Source organism: Ambystoma mexicanum, chromosome 1q (genome assembly GCF_040938575.1).
Source record: "Ambystoma mexicanum isolate Mex_15411 chromosome 1q, UKY_AmexF1_1, whole genome shotgun sequence".
In the NCBI taxonomy this organism is placed as follows: Eukaryota; Metazoa; Chordata; class Amphibia; order Caudata; family Ambystomatidae; genus Ambystoma; species Ambystoma mexicanum.
The window spans coordinates 312,148,254-312,167,850 of NC_090922.1; positions in this window are offsets into that span (position 1 = coordinate 312,148,254).

Sequence of the window (19,597 nt, forward strand, 5' to 3'; positions counted from 1 at the left end):
GCACCCCGAAATACACGTACCCTGATGAGATTGCGTGTGTAACTTCCCGCAAACCCCCAAAATACACGTACCCTGATGAGATTGCGTGTGTAACTACCCGCGCACCCCCGAAATACACGTACCATGATGTGATCGCGTGTGTAACTTCCTGCGCACCCCCGAAATACATGTACCCCGCTCAATCGCGTGTGTAACTTCCCGCGCACCCCCGAAATACACGTACCCCGCTCAATCGCGTGTGTAACTTCCTGCGCACCCCCGAAATACACGTACCCCGCTCAATCGCATGTGTAACTTCCCGCGCACCCCCAAAATACACGTACCCCGCTCAATCGCGTGTGTAACTTCCCGCGCGCCCCCGAAATACACGTACCCCGCTCAATCGCGTGTGTAACTTCCCGCGCACCCCTGAAATACACGTACCCCGCTCAATCGCGTGTGTAACTTCCCGCGCGCCCCCGAAATACACGTACCCCGCTCAATCGCGTGTGTAACTTCCCACGCGCCCCCGAAATAGACGTACCCCGCTCAATCGCGTGTGTAACTTCCCGCGCACCCCCGACGTACACGTACCCCGCTCAATCGCGTGTGTGACTTCCCGGGCACCCCCGAAATACACGTACCCCGCTCGATCGCGTGTGTTGCTTTCCGCGCACCCCCGCAATACACGTGCCCTGCTCGCACAGGCCCAATTGCTGTATGTTGCCACTTTTGTGATGCGCTGGGACTCTACCGCCTGCCTTCGTGTGGCGGACGTGTTTCAGCTTGTGCGTGTCTTTGGCTGTGCGTGGCTTTGCCCTATTCGATTCCATGAATACGTGTGGTTCGAGTGCGTGTGGGCGTTCCGTCTGCTTCCCTGCAGTACATCCCCAGTTACGCCCTTATTTTCGCGCGTTGTTCCCCATTCGGCGCGTTACGCCCCGTGTCCCGCCCACTTTCTGGTGTATGCGCCGAGGTTGTGCGCTTTCACTGTGCGCGTCGCGCACGCCTTTCGGGATGTTGCAGTGACTTGTGCGCCATGCACGGGTTTGGCGCACATCCTGAGGTGAACACACGCAGGGACTTCCATGAATCACACGCGTGCGCGTGCGCCTGTTTTTTTCCGCTTGCGCCTGCTTGCGCCTGCTTGCGCCTGCTTGCACGAAGATTTTCGGCGCACGTTTGTTCCATGAATCAGCCCCTATAAGTCTAACTATACGTGGGATGGCATGTTTACATGAATTGTAATTGAGAATATGTTTAAAGTAGTTAAATACCCGTTGGCATATTCTAACTGTATTGGATTTTAAATGTAATACTATAGTACTATGGATGTATTATGTAAGTAAAAAATGATGGCATGTTTGAAGTGTATTGTAATGAAGGGTATGTGTAATGTAGCTAGATTCCCATTGGCGTATTCTAAGTGGGGTTGGATTTTAAAAGTACTACTGTAGTACTACAGTTGTATTATATAAGTATACATGTGGTGGCATGTTGTAAGTGTAATGTAATGAAGGGTATATATAGACTAGATTGGCATTTTCAGTTTGTTGTACTGTACTTTAATGAGTACATTTCAGGTTGCAAGAATATTACGTAGGCATGTGTTAGAATTGCTGGTTACCTTTGGTTTTGAGTGTTGTTACATCCAAACCAAGCAACTATTTTTTAACATATGAAGTATAGTGGCCTGTAGTGGTTGTGGCACCAGTGTGCTATATTATGCCTACTGTTGTGAATGTTTTCTTGCCAAGAGATACTTGGCCATGTGTAAAGCCAGTGAGCTTGCAGTTATTTTTGGTACCCTCTGCATTGCACCTTAAAAGCATTAGTATCACATATTGGCCATGTGAATCTATTTGTATGCTGGAGCGATTGTCTACATTGCAAAAAGAGCATAATGTGCCATGATTTGCAGTCTGCCAAAGGGGATGAAATGGAATGGATTCACAATTTGGTATGGATACATACACAAATCGTTCATTAGGGATGTGCTCTTGTGAAACATGGTTGCAACGAGTGCATGTATGTTTCCACGTGTATGAAATCTGCAAGTACATTAAGAATTCTTGTCGATCTTCCTGTGGGTGTATGGTGAAATTTACCATTCCTGCATAATAGTCCAATTCTTGCTTTATACCTGAGACACTGTAGGTGCTGGCAGGATTATTTGTGGCATTTGTACGAAGGTAAAGCATTTGCAAACACAACTTATCTGAGCCGTTTAAGTAAATGTTCTGAACAATTGGTGGCAATTGGAAGAGTAGATTGATTGCTACATTTGGATAGCAATTTACTCCAGTGGTGTTGCTGAATTTAAACAGACCAGATAGTTTTGTCTCTCTGTCTTTTGATGGATGTGCAGTTGTTTTAGGACCAGAGAGATTCCTGCATATATAATTTGCAGGGCCCATAGTTGTTCTTTGTTGTTTTTGGTGGTATTGTAGGGAGATCTTGTATAGCTTCTGTATGTACAGTGTACCTGAAGTACCTCTTTGCCTCCCACGCTGCTCTGGACGTCTTGGAATCCATGTTGACATTGTTACATTTAACAGTATATACCATCGTCACAAGCTGGAGAGCTCCTGACATCTGACGTTACCGCAGATGCCTGCCAATTAATTTGGACCTCAACCCAGACGTATAATTATCCGACCACGATGGACACACTTCACCATCATGACTCCAACCACAACGTATAAGTCCTGAAGACCGTTCGGTACATCCAAGCAGCGCGGCTCCACCTGGTACAGCCACTGCAACAACACCAATGAATACACCGAACCAGAAACACCAGTCTTTGTGTCGACAAAACGATCGTATTGTGATTCCAAGCAATACATGTACTAAGTTTTCACTCTGCCTACTAACCCACGAAATAGCAGATATTTATGTGCTCACGGTTGCACATCCTGAATGCAATAGCACCCTTTTTGAAAATATGTCTCGTTTTCTGAAAATATGTTTATCGTGTTAGTGTTAAATAAACTTGTTTTTTCTTGATACTCTCGCCGTCTTTAAGGGTGTTTGTCTTAATAAGCTAGCCATTACCTAGCTTCGCTGCAAATCTTGTGACCTCCTTTCCCGTCTTGGGTAAGGGTAGCCTTTCTGACTCCATTTCATCTTTTTCTTGTACAGTGTACAGTGCATGTAGCCTGTTGTATTCTAGGATTCAAGAAATGCCAGCATTGACTTTGTTTGCATCAAAGTTAACTAGGAATAGCACTGAGTGCACAGAGACATGGAAGTGCTACGTAACTCACCACTTCTTTGAAGACTGTGCTGCCAATGTCAATTAGTGCATGGTTTAGAGTTAGACCTTGCAACTTGTGAATAGTGACAATAAATGTAAGAGGCAGAAAGAACTGTTCTGTGCATACATACATGTCTTTGAAAAGAAGGAAACATACAATTGTCTGGCCTATTCTTTTAACTTCTGCAAGTTTGTCAAAGTGCATGTTGATAAACTGAATTTTGTTGTCATGTGGATATGTTTGGAAGCCAACAACTGTACCAATTGCTCCATTGACTAAACGTTGTTCTATGTCAAGGTCACATTTTAGAATTACTATGCAGTTTAGACACAGAGTTAATGGCTTTTCTAATCTAGCTGTGTTGGAGATACATTTTTCTAAGCTATTTATTCATGCTGTTGATTGTTGACACATAGGGAGTGTCATGCCATGCACTTCTAATTTGTCTCTGGAGCTGATATGCAATATGAGTTGCATTTCTTTTTTCAACAATGTATTGTTGAATTGGCTACAGCTTGCAAGCGTTGGCATTAAGAAAATGCATTTTAGATTTTGCTGAGTTAATTGTTCCATGACTTCAGGGGGAGATGTGCTTTGTCCATATAGCTCTTGGTTTGCTCTAGTTCTTACCGTGGATTTTGCATCTTTAGTAAGCAGACCAGTCCTAATGGTTTTTAAAATGTTAGCATATATTAGATTTGCAGACTGACGCATGTTTTGAGTTAGTTCTCTGTAGCAAAAATGCCAGCAGAGATGTACATTACCAATGCTGCTGAGTGTATTACGCATTATTTGTGTCCTAATGTTTTGAATATTTTGAATATGGGTTGGCCTTTTACTGGTGTTAACTGTAGGAGATGTCCGAAAACAATAGTGTGTTTCCTCCTAACAGTTCCTCGTAGTCAGTTTTTAGGACTTCTTGCATTCTAAGGGCATTACTTCATCAACTAGGAAAGCTTTCATTTATTGCAGAATTCTGCATTCTTCAGTGGAAGCTTCTGCTGACAGTTTGTAGTATTATAATTTGTTACAATGTTCTAATAGGAGAAGTCGGTATAAAGTTACACCTTCTATATTGTAGGCAGCTAGACCTGTGGTGGCTGTTACACTAGCTGAAAGGTTATCTGTTAACTCTTGTAGAAATGTCCTGATTAGTTTAATTAAGAAAGTCTTACCGGAACCAGCTTCCCCACTTACATACAAGAGCAGAGATTTATATGTTTTACAGCTACAAGTTTTAGTTTCATGTTTTAGTCCATGTTCAATTTCTACAGTGACTTCTAGGTAAATGGTGAGTTGTTCATCATTTCGCTGTGATTTGAGCACTGACAAATCTTCAAATTGTTTAGATTGATACATGGTGTTTTCTACCGCAGTCATGGCTATTTCTGCTTCATTTTGAATGTGTGGTTCTCCAAGTGGTTCTTGGCTTCCCATAAGAGAAGGTTGATTGCCTTCACGAGTGCCTTTATCTAGTAGAGTTTCAATTTCTTCCTCTTGTTGACGTCCATTATCCAACATTTATTTGTAGTGAATGCAGCTTCAAATGTATCATGGTCACCCAACAATTCTTCCTCTTTTCCCCAAGGTTTGAACAGTTGCACTAGGGCCATGTAATAAGGTTCTAAAGAGATTTAAAGGATAACTTTACATGATTAATTAGGCTGAGTTTGGTAAGTTTTAAAAGGCTCCCTTCACAAGATGAATATTTGGCATAACATTGTTTTTGTAGGAGCATTTTGGTCTATGTTGTATAGGCATATGTTTTCAAAAGCAATACTTCTGTTTGGATGGTATGTGTCAATTAAACATTTTTAAAAAGGTTTAAATATCGTGGCTGTTGGGATCCTTTGTGGCTATTGTTTCTATCTCTTGGTAGGATTTTAGTGACCTTTTTCGTGATGAAGCTGGACCAAGGTTTAGCCAGAGAATGTTTTCCGATTTCCCATGTAAGGCTGTACCTGTTAAATGATCTGCAGCTTCGTAGGACCCGCATTCTCTATGTGACAGCATTTTGATACCAAAGATGTATAATGTTTGTGACAGGGTTTTGTCAGATGAAATGTCATCCCAAAAGTATTTTGGCTCAGTCTTCTCAGCTTTGGTGTGACATACCTTGCAACTGCCATGGAATTATCTGCAATGTATTGAATGTCTATATCTGTATTCCACAAGAGGGCAATGATAGCATTGTTTTCGTTGGTGTACTTGAAAGCCTCATCTCTTTTAAAGTTGTTTGTGTTTGTAGGAGATTTTTATTTACCCTTTGGTGGAAACTGGTCTAGGGAAGCCAAAGCGACATGTGGTGTAGCATTTAACTTTGTTTTATATTGACGTCAGTAGTATTTGCCAGACTTATGTCCTTGGAAGTGTAAGATTTGTGCACGTTGGTCACTATGTGTGGTTTCTAAAGGAATGTCAGAGGTAATCTATTTTTCAATTAATTGGAAACCAATGCTATCAATGTCATTGCCAAATTTGGAGACATCGTTTACCCACAAAAGCATGCAGATGTGTGGTGCTCCTTTGGATTGACATTCTTTTCTCCAAAGGAAATGTTTTACTTCTCCGAGTGGAAGGGTAGTTTTATTGCAGATGAAGTGCAGCATGTGAATAAAGTGATGGTGAAAGTATCTGGAAACAATGACCAGTCAAGAGAATAGAGTTCTTCTGGTGGTTCTATATCTATTCCCTCTTTATTTTGGTTTGCAGTGCGTAAGAAGTCATGCAAGTCATCCCATGCATATTCTGCACAACTTAAAGCAGCAAAACCATGTAGGTGGGCCTAGGTTCCTTAGCATACAACGTACATTAGCCGGACATCGGAACCAGTATTTCTTTGTACCACGTATGTTTGCTAAGAGATTTGTGATACTTGACTGCAAAACTTATTCTTTGTCTTTTATCCTTTGAAGGAGTTGGTTTGCTGACATGTTTAAGAAATTAGAGCCTGTTTTTAATGTGTGTGCAACTCTGTAACAGATTTGCTTATTCACTTTCAAACAGGAGGTGGAAAATGTATTCTATATATTAACTGAATATTGGGTCTTGAGAATACATTCGTAAAGAACAATATTCTGATCCACTAATTTGTGTGGGTCTTTCATCATATCTTCCTCCTTTTCCTGTAGGAAACAGTTGAGGAAAAGAGCTTGCTTCTACACTTCTATCCCATATGCTCATTGGAGATCCTTTGGCTTGATGCATTTGATATGTTTCTAATCCATCTTCTATTGTGTCTTTGGAATGTAGTGAGTGAATTGTATAGTGGTCTAAAATGTCTGCTGCAGTAACAGGATCCACACGTTCCAATTACCCAGTTTGTGGTGAATGATTCATTATTTGTTTTTTTTTTTAAAGTTGTCTTCTATGTTTATATCTTTGTAGTATTCTTTGTTTTGTTTAAGATATTCTACGGCTTGTCTAACTTTGTTAAAGTCAACTAGTGGTTGCCAAATGTGTGTGGCTTTTATTGGTACACCACTAACTAGTACAAGTAAAGTTTGTACATTTTCTTTAAGATCTAATGGCAAATATACTGCTTTGCCAAGAATGCCTTTGAGTAACTCAGATGGAGGTAATTTGGCAGGTTTAGGCTGAAGGCTATTATAGCTCGAAATGGGTGTACTGTTTGAATTATGATGCTCTCATACAAGTTAAGTTGTTGGAGAGCTTTTGGAACTGGGAAGATTTCTAAGTTATTAGTGATACCCCGTGATGGCATTTGGTTACTGTCAAGCTTTGTGTTACAGTATGTGCAAACTATTGAGGGGTCAGTTATTTTTGTATTTATTTTCTGCTGTTCTATATATAGCTAATTGGAACCGTTGGGATTCCACATTGTACTGTATGTTGTAGGCCATTTCTACTATTTGGGTACTCTTTTTTATAAAACGTTCTGCGACAACAGACACACACATTGTCTGGTATTTCAGTAGATGTGTTTTGAAACTTTGCTATTTCTTTTTTGTATGTGTTTGTAAGGAGGTTCCTGTTTAGGAAGTGTTCGCTCATGTTTTCTAAAGTAACTGAATTTTGTAAGTTTAGTTCCAAAATATTTATTTTGGATGTGTTCTATTTCTCGAATAAGTTCTTCAGCTGTTCCATGTAGAATAATGCTATTTAATTTTTGGAGTTCTAGAGCAGAATGTTGTGCATAGTACAATCATTAGACAAGGTTTTCTATAGCAGAATGGTGTGTTGCTAACATTTTGATGTGATAGAAGGTGCTTTTGCAAACAGTTCCAGAAATGCAGGCTAAAGAATGTCCTTGCAGTCCAGTATGTAAGTGTACTTGGCAGGAATCCATGGTTTGTAAAGTGTTAATTCTACTTTTGTCTTTTATTTTCACATACTGATTGAGGAATTGTCGTAACCATTTGAACGACTGTTGGCATACGTTGCATATTAAGCTGCAAGTCAATTTGTACACTGGATGACTTGTTTGGACAAAAGAAACATTTGGCTGAAAGTTTGTTGGGGAAGATCTTTGTACAAGGGTTTCTTTTGCCATAATGCCGTGTGCTCACACTTCATATCCTCGCCCATGATTGTATACGGCAATTGGATTTGTTTGTTTTGTTTATAAGCCTCTTCATTAAAATAATGTTCTGTGCTGCTGGTGTGAAACCATCCAACTTCACAGAAGGTTAAAAAGGTATATACATTGACATTGTGCATGACTGAAAGTACTTTTTTATAGTTTGTTGATTCATTTAGTTATTGGATTCATTCTGTTTAAAATCCATATAAAGAACGTTCTCTTTAGTTTAAATGCACTGTCAATCAAAGCTTGAAGGAAGAGTTTTCTGTTGTAGTTTTTAAGCAAAGAACATGACTTCACAGATTTTTCAATGAGATTAGTAAGAAATCTATGCTTGAACATTTTTAGTAGAATTGACTTTTTAGAATGCTTTCCTGTGGCTATATTAACATTGCTAGATATAGTGTTAGGTTCATCTTGAGGTCTACTTTCCTGACTAAATGTTTTTGTTTTATTTTTTGAAGGAGGGGGCTTTTTTAGTGCTGGCTGGTTTCATTTGCTTTAGCAAGGTTACTAGCTGTTCTGTTTGATGTGTTCTATACATTGTTTTAATGGTGTGTGAGTAAAGAGGTTGTTTTTATTTTTATCTTCTCTATATATTCTTTGTTTTCTACCTACAGAGTTGCTTTTTAGTAGACATTCTGTTATGTATGCTGGAATAAAAGAAAGTGTCTGTTTTAAAGTTGTGGAATGTTTATGTGAATGTTATTGTGTAACGATTATAGGTGTGAGGTTGTCATTCTAGAGGGTTGAAAAAGACTGCTGTGTGATTCTGTAATGGGATGATAGGTGCGGTTGGGAAGGTTGTAAGAGTGAGGGGTTGTATAGGTGTGGTGGGTTTGGCTAAATATGATATTGAAATTGGGAGGGGTGTGGAATAAGTATGTTTATGTGATTGGGGATGGGTGATAAAGTGGTTGTAGTACTATGTGTTGTACAGTAGTGTGTTAGTGAATATGGGAGCAGTGGTGTTGTTGAATAAGGAGGAATTTTGTGCTGTGCTGAGAAAAAAAAACCTGTTGTTGCTGTAATGGTGTGATTTACCATAGAATTATGAGGGTTGTGTGCGTGTAATTGTTAAACAGTAAGGAAGATTGTGTATGTGCGTTAATGTGTATTAGTTGTTTGTAATGCCATGAGTGTGAATGTTTTTGAGTTTGATTTTAGGAGTTCATAAGGCTAAGGTTGTAGAAGAATAAAGAAATTAAACTGTGCTTTGAAAGGTATATGAGAGAAAGTAGTGTTGTTAGGCAATAACAGACTGATGTTGTATTGAATATGGAGGAATGCTGAGATGGGATTTGAAATAATGTGACTGTTGTAATGGAATGAGTAAGAGTCTAATAGAATACAGTTGAATGCAAAATAATCTCTTACGCCATTGGTATTCAAACCTTTTTCTGCTGATCCCCCTTTCAGTTAACATATTGTTGTTGCGGTCACCCTTGAGAAACAATAGTGTTTCTGGGCTCCCCTAGATAGCAGATTTTTCTTATATATTCTATTAAAATAAGTCACCGTAATCCCTTTTTTAAAAGCCTTGCGCCACCCATGGCCATCCTTTGAGTAGCCCAAGGGGGCCAGCCACACAGTTTAAAGACCACAGTTTTAAGCTAATAGATAATGAAGTGACCTTATTTGAATTAGAGTGGCATACATGATATATTAATACACTTACTTTGTAGCACATGAAGAGTATTATATGTTCGGTAGCTGCTTTTGTCAATCTTCTTTTTTTCTGTAATTGCAAAAGATAGTTAGTTGGTGTATGTGGTAATGTTGACGTAGGTTTAGTAGCATAGTTTCATATTTATTGTGGTAGAAGCAGTTATTGGAAAAGGGAGCCAATAAAGGTTTGTTATGTGTTGGGTACTGAAGTTTGTTAACTATGTTCTCAGTATATGGTGTGTTATAGCAGTGGTTGGAAAACACTAGTCCTTTATATGTAAGGAAAAGTGTTGTGTTTAAGATTACCTGTTTTTAGTACAAATGTATTGAAGGGGGAAATTGCATACATATATTGGCACTTCCACCATATCTGTGTGTTTCTGAAGTAAGGAGCATCCATCTGTAAAATATTGTAGCCATTGTTTTAAGTGGCATTTCTTGTAATGATCTGTAATATTGTGCCACTATATGGAATATGGTAGTACTGGGTTTAAAACACTGTACATTAATGTGTAAGGTAAGCTGATGCATTTTAGTATTGCCTACTTTTGCTTGTATTATAATAAGAAAGATACAGTGCATAGGTACAGCAGTAGCACAAAAATGTTAATATTTTTGTAAAGGAAAGGAAATGCAGTTGGTAAACACTGGTATGGTACTATTAAGTGGTAGGTGATGTGAGGCTGTGGAGATTGGTGGCACTATCAGGTTGTAAAACATTACATTTATATGTAAGGAAAAATTCTGTTCTTTTAAAAATGTTTATTTTTAGGAGTATTTATTGAAAATGAAAAAATGCATAAGTGCATTTGGAGCTCCACTATTTGCAATTTGTTTTACAAGTAAGGAAAGTGTACTTCTAAAATGTAGATATTGTTGAATCTGCACTTCGAAATCTGGGGCAGTTTCACTGTAGTTTTTTATACAGCAGGCTCTGAATAATCGGAGACATGTACTCCCAGATTTGCAATATGAGAAGTGTTGAACTGAGGTGACAGGGTTAGATGTACAGTTTTTGGATGTGATTGGTGGATGGATGTGTGACAGTTTGAAAGTAGCCAATGAGGGAGTGTTAAAAGGGAAGAAGGGCTGTTTAGGCGACGGCATCCGTTGAGGTCCACGATAGTCAGTGGACCTGCACGTGCCATCTATGTCTTTTAATGATACCCAGCATGGAAATAGGACTGCGGGGACCGCAGACAGTCGTGAAGGTTTGCGGATGTCAGGAGATTAACCAATAAGGTTTTGTGGTTGTGGATGAGTTGAAGTATACAGGAACACAGGGTAGCAAGTATTTTATTTATTGTGTGAAGTGCTGCAAGCATGGCTATGAGGAAGCAGACTGTGTGGATGTTGGGTGATTTGTGGATTCATTGGTTAAAGGTATATACAGAGCATCTTGGCATCTCTGAAAATCTTATACTTGAAGGAGTAGAGATGTCATGGTATGGAGTTTGTGGATTGAAATGGAAGGCATTATTACCCTTGTGTGAGGATATTGCACGTTTAAAACATCCAGATATCATTATATTCCATTGCGGAGGCAACAGTTTAGGATATTTTACTGGAGCATCCTTGCAGTTTGCCATGAAAGATATGTTTACAAGGCTAATAGAACTGTTTCCAGCTACAAAGAATATTCTTTCACAGATAACTCAAGGGTAAATGTGGAAAGGATTAAACATGTTTTGTCCACAAATTGAAAAAGCCAGGCGGAATGTTAATAATGATGTATGTGCTTTTATTTTTATAAGCTGTATGAATGCCATCTTTCAAAAATGAGAATATAAAATATGTTGGAGTGAACATTTTTTGAAGAGATGGAGTACATTTAACAGGTGTTGGAAATTTGATTTTTCTTTCTAATGTTCAGAATGCCTTGAAACTGTTTTTGTGAAAGAAATGAAAATGAAAGACATAAAATATGCAGTAAAGCATTTGTTAGTAGCTATAGTACATGAAAACCAAAAACAAAAACTGTTTGAAGCAGTTTTTGTAAAGGTTATGAAAACAAATAAGTAAAATATCAGTACAGCATGTGTTAGTGGCTATACTACATATACTATACAAAAAGAAGTCTGCAGGCAGTTTTACTGTCCATGGACTATATGATTGCATGGAAGGGGCGAGTCATTTTTAATGATAGTGTAATATTACCGTGAAGTGTGAAAGCCATAAACAATGGCTAATCACTTCTTGCGCAGGTTACACTTTATTTAACATTTTGTATGGCAAAGAAAAGGAGTTGGGACAGAAATGTATGACTGTCACCTTTTCTTTTCATTGCTATGCAAATTTTCGACAATTTCCATTCGCATCAAATGTAATGCTAATGAAAATGTTACATATTCTCAGAGTCTTACTACTTTATGTATAAATATGAAGTAGATGGAGTCGGTGTCCGGTCAAAGTTTCGACTCAAAAGGGTCGAATGACAAAAGGGTCGAGTCAATTCGACGAAAACAAAAGGCTCTAATTTTTTTTTTTAAATGTATATTTTCTTTTTTGCTTTAGTATAGGTAAAAAAAGGTCCCCCTCGTTCCCCCAAAAAATAAAAAAAAATGTGACCCTTTTTTTGGGCAAATTGATTCACCCTTTTGTCATTCGACCCTTTTGAGTGGAAACTTTGACCTATAACCGATGGATCCTATAACAGTAGTTTCTTTCTCATGCTTTTTTTGCAATTTGGAAGGCAGTTCCACAAGGAACCTTTTTTTATTTTTTTTTAGACAGAGGGAGCAAAGGAGGGAAGGATGGAGGGGGAGGGAAAGGGCCACCAACCACCATAAGGGAGGGACAGGTGGACAAACGAAGATGTAGGGCCTGCTAAGAAACAAAGGTAGGGAGCAATCCTTTTCATGCGACTTCATTGCACACTCAAAGGCACTTCGGAATCCCTCCCCCATGCTGATGCTTGTGTCATAGTACATACAAAGTACTGTTGACGCGTGTTGATCCGTGCAGAGCCTGCTGACTCTGACGCAGGTTTGAATCCCCTCAGGGCCAAACTCAGCCTTTCATTCTTCCGAGGTCGATAAATGAGCACCACACACCGTGGGAAATAAGCAGCACTCAGATACTTGAGGGTTCGCAGCCCTATATAAATGCACAAACAAACAATATTATGTACTACATGACTCTTTACATAATTGGATAGTTCAGCAACTTTTTAAATCAGACATTTGTGCACATAATTTATACATTTTGGTTTCAACGCTGTCCATTTCTCCCTCATTGGTATTTACAAATGCTTCCTCATGATTATTGTTCTGAATGTTTCCTTCTTGGACTTTGAGAAGAATAAAATATATCAAAAAGATGTAATTTAATAACTGATTGTCAACTTGCATTATTTCAGTGTCTTTCAAGATATATGTGTATATTTACCAATAATACATTGTTCATCAGTCATGTCATCTTTAGGGAAGAACTCCTCTAGGCATTAAAGTGTGCTTGCCATTTCTTTAGAAATGTAGAATGAGTAATTTGAGTTATTAAGAAATTATTATAAATGTATTTAGTTCCTATGAAAAATATTTACAATAAATACCAAGTGAATATTTACTTGCTAAGTTCAGAGAGTTTTTTTTCTTGTGCTGTGTTCTTGTGCTCCTAAGAGGTGTTCAAGTGCAATGTTTACATAAGATGTACAGTTATGTTTAGTATTTGGTATAATCCATAATATTGTCTAATGTGTAAAAAAAAGATTTTTTACATTTGGAGACATACAAGTCTGTGTAAATGTATGTTTGGGTTGTATTAATGTAATGTTGGTGTATGTGTACTGTTTGTATGAAAAGGAAACATGAAAATTGTATTGTCCCCTTTGGGTTGGGTTGCTGTCAGCTTCTTCCAGGTATGTCTTCGGACGTATAATATAGTCTGCTGACTTTGAAACTGCTGCATAGTGGGTAGAATAATTTTTCAATGAAAAGCATGTGTGTATGATATGATATATGATATGATATGGCATTTGTAATGCGCCTATACACAAGTGTTTCAAGGCGCGACGAGGCAGGGGGGGGAACAAGGGGAGAAGGGGAGAACAGACAACGATCCTACTAGGCCAGGTGTCATTCAGATCGCGCAAGTACAAGGGTAGGGGGACTGGGAAAAGTGCAAGGGGAAGGGGAGAGGGGAATATGTACTTTCATATATGTTAGAAGAGGAATTGTTAATACGTTCCATACAGTGCTATAACATTATAATATATTTTGACTTCTAAAAACCGTTGAAATACTGTGAAAACAGGTTGCTAAAGGGACATTACGGTCAAGTTGCAATAATAAAAACCTATCAAATTCAGTAAAAACACTTTTTTTAACGGGACATTATGATTAAGTTGCAGTAATAAAAACCTATCAAATTCAGTGAAAACACTTTTTAAAGCGACATTATGGTTAAGTTGCAGTAATAAAAACCTATGAAATTCAGACAAAAAACTTTGTTAAAGCAACGTTAAGGTTACAAGTAAAATTGAAAAACCAAAGAAATTCGACAGTTATGGTAAGCTATGCAACCATAACTTGCGCCGCCAGCATGCACTGCTTAAACTGCTCATCTCCAAAGTATTGTATCAACAGGAGGGAAAATGCTATTAATCCATCATCATTTTGGTACCCAAACATGCAAGGGGTTCCATTTTGTGCTAGAAATGAAGGATGTAAGCAAGTTTTCTTTTCAGAAGCAATATCAACATAGATGCACTCCAAAGGATCTCCCTCTTAGCTTAACTGGGCAATGAGCCTCCAAGAGGTGGATATTGACGTGGACTGGCTAGACCGAGGTACCCAACTTCACCTACCCATGAGCGAGAAGGGCTATACGTTACTACGCTTTGTCTACTGGGCTCGGCAATATGAATTTAATGTCCTCCATTTTTGGCCTGAGATTGTCACCACAACTCTTTGCCAAAACTCTTGCCACTATCATTGGTATTTTCCTCACAGATAGCTTTGCCATTTATCCGTGCATAGCGAATTTGCTAATCCGGGGGGTTTTCAGGGAGTCCATGCAAGATGGCTTATCAAGAACATGTAGCATATTAACAAGGCATCCATTAGAGACTAGTTCTGGACGCAGATCTCCAATCAGAGAGAAGCAGTCAGCATCTATGGGAGGTAGCAAATCTATGCAAACAGCACATAGCAAGGAAGACACAAACAGCTTGGTACCAACTGTGTCTCCTGCATAAAATCAAACCCTTCATCCAAGAAAACTAATTTGGATCTCCTGTGCAAGCCTTGGTCCTCTCCCACCAGGATGTTGGCAATTCCCTTCTGCAAGGGCTTCCGGCGACTATACTGGCACCCATAAGATGTGCCCTACATGCTACAGCACGACACATCAAAGGGTTCGGGAAATTTTACAACAACACCCCTACCCTCATCGATCTGTAGTGGCTCCCGCTGCAAGCACGCTTGATATTCAAATCCTGCTAAATTATCTACAAGGCTGTCGCCCCAAAGTCATCATCTCCGGAGGCCTACGATCCACCAGAAGTAAGGACATGGGCAGACTTGAACTCTGCCAGTGCAGGAGCAACCAGAAGACAGGCCTTCCCTCGGTACACCCCAGTACCCTGGGACCTCCTCCCCTTTAACACCAGACTCTCCCCCTCGCTTCTAAATTTCAGGAAGCAGCGCAATACCCTCCTCTTCAAGGAATGGCTCCTCCAACACCTTGTTCCACACAACATCCAGGTCAGCAGCAGGGAGGAACACAGATATAACTTTGGGAGGATATCTCAGATTACTAGACAACCTTCGGTTTTTACAGCACAGAACAGTCTTCATGCTTAATGTCACAGGAGAGTTTTCAGGCTGAGAGAAGAGATAATGGGTTTGAAACACAAAAAATGTTCTCCAAAAGTGGCTGTGTGGCAAGAGAAATGGCAATCGAGGGAATCTATGCCCTTGGAGACCATTTAAAATCAACAAGTGGGTTTGCATTAAAACCTGCCAAACCTGTCAAAACACAAATTAATATGCCACAAAGCAGACTCCCAGACCTAGGCCATTTGGCAGTAGCAGGGTAAATGGGGCTTTGGGCAGTAGATAAGCTAGAAAATCCCTAAAAAACCCTTTCAAAACTCAGACAGGATGATATGAAAACCTGTGGAAGCACACATTAATTTGAATCAATACTGGCCCACCTCCAGACAAAACAATGTGTAGCAGCAAGGAGAAGTGTATTTTAAATGTATTCAAAATATTTCTAAATACCTTTTTCCTTTAAGGTATTTCCAGATAAAGGGAAGGTCATCAGTATTCTGTAAATGTTGTCAAAAGATTTAAATGATCTTTAAAGAACGTTGAAGCTGTTGTTTTCTTGTGTCCCTCATCCAAGCCACACAACAATACCTGCGCTCACAAATCTGCAGGGCATGCGATGCATGTTTAGATTTTTTAGGGCTGCTACTGCAGAAAAATTGAGTTTATGTCAGGGCAATATGATAAATAATAAAAATACCTAGCAAATAAGATCAAATATGATGCACATTACCTTTAAATTATTACAAGTAGCTGCATATCGTCACCAGATTGATTCATTGTAAGCAGTTAAAGAATCACAGTCACCATTTCATGCAGCCCATTGATTATAAATACGTCTTTGAAATACAGTACTTTTCATCGACATTTTTAATCTTGAGAACTACGGCTGTTCTTGCAGTACATCGTCTGCATATCACTCACAGCATATTCACTTTGTTTGCCTCCCACAGTCATGGGCGTAATTTTAGGGGGGACAAGGGTGTTTGTCCCCCCACAACTTTCATGGCACACCACTTTCTCCCCATTCATTTGGCTGGGGAAACTTTTCTTCAGATGTTATGTCCCCCCCAACGTTTTCAGCAAAGTTACTCCACTGCCCACAGTAACCTGACAAAACTGGGTTTATGGTCTTTCCATCTTTTTGGATCGAAACCTATCCATCGAAGATATCTGCATCGAATGCATTTGTATTTTTTATTTTCTGGGGGGGGGACCCCTCCCAAAACTCTGGTTTTTACCCCTAAAAACTCACCCCAACGAAAATAAACTCTTAACCCTACACATATATGCATTCGATGCACATATTTTCGATGGATAGGTTACGATGGAAAAGGTAAACCTTTTTCGATGGAAACACTAGATACCACAAAACAGAAGTAAAAATATCTTGTATAACAGTGGCCACCATCTTAGAACAGTGAAATTAACTCCTGATTTGTACAGAAAATGCCCACATATTTACGACCGCAGTTATAAATTCCCTGTGCATTTGTGCATTTATAGATGTACAGTATGTAAGTGGTAGTGGATTTTAAAGGAAAAAACACAGCATCTGATTTTATTAAAATATCTACATTGTGTAACAAATGTTAGAAACGTTTATGGTATGTATTGTGTTTTTAAATTGGGCCTGTTCTGTGTTCTCATTCACAAAATATGTTCTTGCATTTGTGAATGATCACAGGAATATAGGATTTTTATTCAGAGATGGGGGAGCCCTTGTCTTGTTTTCTCATTAATCCGCACTCGATATTTGGGTGACTGACTTCTCGATGAGGACCCATACACATCCGCTGAAATATGCCTGGTCAGTGCTGCCATGTTTCAAAGGTATTTATTTGTTTGCATTCAAGTATAAAAGAACACAATATCCAACTGTTGTTCGGAAGTACAGTAGTAGTTATTCAGTAGCTCATTATGCCATTCAAGCAAAATGTGGACGGCCAACTATTTGCATTCATAGAGAGTCACTATTATGGAAAGTATAATAGCTTTATATAGTGAACCTTAGTGTATGCAGCAGGTCACTATATTTTATTTTAATTTTATTGTTTAAAGCACAGACATAGCTGAGCTAGCGGAGTGCTGTACAGGTAGCCAGAGTTTGGGCGGCATCTTAACAGTAGCGCCGTACTGTGAGTTGCTGTCAGTGTGTCCATCGGGATTAGTCCTTGGTCAGAATTTGTTGAATGGCACATTTTGATAGATTTGCAAACATGGAGAATTGTGGGGGTATTTCAAGCCAATACCGGGATTGAGTTCCAGAGGGTGGGTGATCCAAGGAATCTGGTGACATTGGTGAAACTCTGAGCTACATCAAAGTTTTGAATTTCACCAATCCACAAGTGTCACATCACTACGCAGGGTACTAATAAAACGTAGTGAATGTTCATTACAATCATATGAAGATGTTTGAAATGCACAATCACTGAAAGTTCATATAATGGTGTCAGTGATCAATAAGCCTTGTGTCAGTAATGGTTCTATGTCCCTTCTTCGCCAGATAATTTTTCGATGAGTTTTTGCCAAAACTATTTTGGGAAAACACAAATCCCAAAAAATTATGTTGCGGTGGTTCCCCCCAATATCTCACCTCCCTATAGTTTAAGTCTATTTCCACCCCAAATCCCTTATGTACCCTAACCCATCCACCACCTATATTTTTCAATGTGAATTTTCAAAAAAATGAAATTAACAAAAATCTCACTGAAAAATAATCCAGCAATGAATGAATGTTGTACCATCAGGGATAAATAGGGCAATTAAATAGTCATGCATGTTGGTTTTTTAAGGTATGAAATGATAATCTTGCACCATCAGTAGTACATCTCTTTTTCTGTATATCGTAAAGGACCTATGTTGCTCTCCTAGTTTAATTTGTTTAATGCCATTGATGTTCCCCATCACTGCTTCCTAGGCAGTGCGCATGTTTCTGCTGCTATCATAGTCGGGATAACTTTATGTAAACATCCTTCATAAATGAATGATGTCAAATGCACTCTGTGCATTTAAATGATGGTTAACCAACTCATGAACACCCTTCTTTTCTTTCTCTTTTCCTATCTCGGTCTCGTATGCTTCTTGGTCATTCTGGTGAATTGGTCAAGATTCCACTGACTGCATGAGCTGTCCTGATGGAGAATGGCCAACTGAGAAAAGAGACGCGTGTCAGAAGAAGAGCCTAGAATTCCTGTCCTATGAAGACCCACTCGGAAGCACGCTGGCCTCCCTCTCTCTCATTGGGGCTTTAGTCGCGCTATCCATCATGATACTTTTTTATAGGAATGCAGAGACGCCAAATTGTCAGAGCTAATAATCGCAGTCTTAGTTACCTCCTCCTTTTAGCCATCATCTTCTGCTTTCTGTGCTCCCTCCTGTTCATTGGGTTTCCCACCACTCTCACGTGCATGCTCCGACAAACGACTTTTGGTACCATCTTTGTACTGTGCATTTCCTGCGTTTTGGGGAAGATTCTCCTCGTGCTCATTGCCTTTAGCGCTACACAGCCAAACAGCGGCTCAAGAAGGTGGCTGAATTCAGGGCTCCTTAACACCCTAGTGTTTATCTGCACTTCCATCCAAATCATCATATGCATCCTCTGGCTCACAATCAACGCCCCCTTCCAGGAAATTAACCAGAAATAAAAACTAGGGAAGATTATAATTGAATGCAATGAAGGATCCCCCTTTGCATTCTGGTGTATGCTGGGGTACATGGGGCTATTGACCACTTCCAGCTTGGTGGTGGCTTTTTTGGCAAGAACCTTACCTGACAATTTCAACGAGGCCAAGTTAATCACCTTCAGCATGCTCATATTTGCCGCAGTGTGGGTGTCCTTCATCCTTGCCTACCTGAGCACCCAAGGTCTCTACATGGTAGCTGTGGAGGTATTCGCTATCCTGTGCTCCAGCTGTGGCCTTCTGGGTTGTATATTCTTCCCCAAATGTTACATCATGCTGCTGAGACCTGAGATGAACACCAAGGAGGCCCTGATGGGGAAGCAACAGGCGCATCGGAAAACATAATCTGCATTAGAGGTTTGGTGTTGACCGTATATGGTTTCAGGTTTACCCACAAATATGTAGATCAATCTCATTCAATCTGTATTTTGCTCCCTCTATCTCCTACATGTTAATTTTTAATAGACACAAACTCTTAATGGTCATAACCACACGTCAGTGTCATTAACATTGAATATTATCAATAGTTAGTGAGTAAAAAATGAACATGACTTACAGACAACTTTCAACATTAGAAAGTTAAATATAAGTACATGTTGGGTACAATGACACAGCAAAATGACACGTCAGTTAAATGCACGCTGCAGTTACAAGAAGGGGCTCAACCGAACTTGCCGGCAAACTTTCACCCTGTGT